Raw genomic sequence first — 4,220 nt, forward strand, 5'->3', positions numbered from 1 at the left:
GTATTTGCTGAATATTTATGCTGGTCCTCTTTTTTGATGTGAAGGTTTATCATTTTTCTCTGAGGTTACCCTGTGATTTATAGTTTTTTTTTCCCAAGTTTAGAACAGTCCGTTCTATCTTGTAGTTGTCTTGGCTTTCCTACCATCTAGCAGTTCTGTAACAACACAGTTTTTCCCTCTTTTTGATTTGTAGTTGTCCTCATTTGTCAATTGATGTCTCTGGTTCCCTGTTTACAATCTCATAGGATTATTTACTTTGGATACTTCGATAGCTTGGTTGGTTTCTGGGTTATATTATCGTGTATGTTAATGGTCAGTTGTTGTTGGCTGTTGTTGCTTCTTTGGCCAAAGGACTCCCCTTAACATATCTTGGCAGGTTAGTCTGGTTTAAAAAAATTCCCTTAATTTCTGCTTATTTGGAAATGTCCTAATTTCACCATCATATTTGAGGGACAATTTTGCTGGGTACATAATTCTTGGTTAGAAATTTTTCTCCTTCAGTGTTTTATATATACCATCCCATTGTCTTCTCGCCTGCATGGTTTCTGTTGAGAACTCTGAGCTTAGTCTTATTGGTTGCCCCTTGTAAGCAACTTTTCGATTTTCCCATGCTTTCATGATTCTTTCTTTGTCTTTGGTTTTGGTGAGTTTGATGATGATATGTCTGGGTGATTTTCTTTTGGGGTCTATCCTGTTTGGGGTTCTTTGGACATCCTGAATGGATATATTTTCGTCTTTCATCATACCAGGAAAATTCTCTTCCAACAAATCTTTGACAATTTTCTCTGAGGTTTTATTTGTCTCTTCCTGTTCTGGAAAACTGATTACATGTAGGTTATTCCTTTTGATGGTATCCCACATAAATATTAGGCTTTCTTCATTTTGTTTTGATCTTTTTTCTGATTTACCCCTTTCCAAAGAAATGTTCAGGTATTTGCCTTTAATCTTCCTAATTCTGTCTTCCACTGATTCAATTGTGCTCCTTTGCCCATTCAATGTCTTACCTATTTCTGAAAATTTAGTATTAATCTTCTGGATTTCTGTGAGTAGATTTTGAATAATTTCTAATTTTTCATTTAGTTTGTCATTTTGTTCTTATGTTGTCTTTTGAAATTGTTCTAGGGTTTTCTCTATGTTTTCCTTGATCTGTCTCTCAATTCGTTGATGATACCTAAATGTAACTGTTTTGAATTCCTTATCAGGTAGTTCCAGTGCTGCGTCTTCCTCAGGGATGGGTTTTGGGTCCATATCCTAGTCCCTTGTTTCTCCGGCTTTATCCTGCTTTTTTGTGTGGACTGTGATGCTCTGTTGTCTCCGAGGCATTGTGACATTTTTGTGTTTATATTTAATTGATGATTGTATGTGGGAGTGACTTGCCCACGATTTTCATTTTCTTTGTCTTGTTTGTATGTTATCTACTCAAGCAGGGTACTGTGCTGTGCTCCTCTATTTGCTAGTGGGCAGCACTTATACACTTACTACCTGTCTCCTTTCCTTTTGTCAGCTTCTCGTATGTCCCTGCCACTCTTGGGCAATGGAGCCTATTCCTAGATCCCTAGAATCTGAATGAGGATGCTATCACTTTATAATCCAAAATGGTTGCCACTTGTAAAGATTCAAAATGGCTGTGCCCTCAGTCATTTTAAATAGCTAAAATGGCTGCTGCGTGTAAACAATCAAAATGGCTGCACCTTCCGGACAGTGGAAAGTCAACAGGTCAGGTTGTTTCCCACCTTGCTGTTTCCCTTCCTAATCATAGGCCACCAGCTCAGTTATCCCTGCAGCCCTTGGTGACCAGGGGTGATCTTTTTTAGGTCAATTATCAGGTCCCAACACCACTTGGAACTATTCAGGCTGTTTGTTCCGTCAGAGTAGCTGACAGTCCGCAGCTCTACCATCTCTGAACACACTGTTTTTGTTCAGGTTTTTCCACTAGTTGGTGCCTAATCCACTTCTGTATAGTTCCTTTCAAAGCTTAGGGTTCCAGGATTATCTTCTGTATCTCTGTCAATTGGTTTTTCTTTTCTTTGTTGAAGAGGGTCTGTGTCGCCTGTCTGCCTATTCCTCCATCTTACCGGAAGTCCAACAACATTATTTTTTATAAACCTATATTATAGCTATCATAGAGTGTTAGCTGAGACACTGTCTTGTAGGATTTGGCTATACTGCTGAGCACTGAATGGGGTATTAGAAATATTAAATATTCTAGCAGTAGGCCCCTATAACACAGGATTCTGAGACACTGCAAGAAATGGACTACATGTAATCCCCAACTTATAGTGTTTTTAAGTTATGCACTTATGACTATCTATGTATTCTGGGTTTTTTTTTTTTTTTTTTTTTTTTTACATCTTATTCTTAGTAATGATGCAGGAAACATCAAAAGAAGATGGATGGAATATACAGAATCACTATACCAAAAAGAATTGGTAGATGATTATCCATTTCAGGAGGTGGCATATGATCAAGAACCAATGGTATTGAAGGAAGAAATTGTAGCTGCACTAAAGGAATTGGCAAAACTGGCAAAAGATTCCAGGAATTGATGGAATGCCCATTGAGATGTTTCAACAAACAGATGCCACAATGGAGGCACTCACTGAACTATGCTAAGAGATTTGGATGACAGCTACCTGGCCAACTGGCTGGAATATATCCATATTTGTACCCATTCCAAGGAAAGATGATTCCACAGAATGTGGAAATTATCAAACAATATCACTGATATCACATGCAAGTAAAATCTTACTGAAGATAATACAAAAAAAATTTATAGTAGTATATTGACAGAGAACTTTCAGAAATGCAAGCTGGATTTGGAAGGAGATGTGGAGCAAGGGATGTCATATGGATCTTGGCTCAAAGCAAAATATACTAGAAAGATGTTTACTTGTGTTTTATTGACTGTGCAAAAGCATTTGATTATGTGGCTCGTTACAAATTATGGATAACTTAAGAAAAATGGGAATTCCAGGAGCAGTATTAATTGTGCTCATGAGGAACCTGTACATAGACCAGGAGGCTGTCATTTAAACAGAACAAGGGGATACTGCATGGTTTAAACTCAGGAAGGGAATGTATCAGGGTTGTATCCTTTCACCACACTTATTCAGTCTGTATGCTGAGCAAATAATAGTCAGAGAAGCTGGACTATATGAAGAAGGTGAATCAGGATTAGAGGAAGGCTCATTAACAACTTGCAATATGCAGATGACACAACTTTGCTTGATGAAAGGAGGATGACTTGGAACACTTGAAGACTGAAGACTACAGTCTGCAGTATGGATTATACCTCAATATAAAGAAAACAAAAATCCTCACAACTGGACCAATAAGCAACATCACGATGAATGGTGAAAAGATTGAAGTTGTCAAAGGCTTCTTATTACTTGCTTCTACAATCATCACCAATGGAAGAACAGTCAAGACATAGAAAAGACATATTGCATCAGGGAAATCTGTTGCAAAAGACCTCTTTCAAGTGCTGACGAGCAAAGATCTCTCCTTGAAGACTAAGGTGCACCTAACCCAAGCCATGGTATTTTCAATTGCCTTATATGCATATGAGAGCTGGATGAATAAGGAAGACCAAAGAAGAGTTGATGCTTTTGAATTGTGGTGTTGGCAAAGAATGCTGAAAGTACCACAGATGCTAAAAGAACTAACAAATCTGTCCTAGAAGAAGTGCAGCCAGAATGCTTCTTGGAAGCAAGAATGGCCCAACTTCATCTCACCTACATTGGTCATGTTGTCAGAAAGGACCATTCTCTGGAGAAGGATGTCATGCTTGGCAAAGTAGAGGGTCAACAAAAGAGGGGAAAGCCCTCAATAAGATGGATTGACAGGGTGGCTGCAGCAATGGGCTCAGGTATAGTAGGGATAGTGAGGCTAGCACAAAACTGGGCAGTGTTTCGTTCTATTGTACAAAGGGTCACTGTGAGTCAGAGACAACTCAATGGCATATAACAACATAACAATGTTGCTAGTAATATATACTACGTACAATATAGTAGGGTGTAATTTGCTGATGTTATTGTTTTCAGATGTTCATTTGCAGATGTTCAAGTTTATGATTTGTTGTTCAAAACCCTGCTCTACAGTAGGCCCAACCACCAAAGCAACAGATGAGGAAATTGAAGAATTTTATCAGCTTCTACAGTCTGAAATTGACCAAACATGCAATCAGGATGTGTTAATTATCACTGGTGACTGGAATGCAA

Source organism: Orycteropus afer, unplaced genomic scaffold (genome assembly GCF_000298275.1).
Source record: "Orycteropus afer afer isolate SDZICR_OR568_19922 unplaced genomic scaffold, OryAfe1.0 scaffold00804, whole genome shotgun sequence".
Lineage (NCBI taxonomy): Eukaryota > Metazoa > Chordata > Mammalia > Tubulidentata > Orycteropodidae > Orycteropus > Orycteropus afer.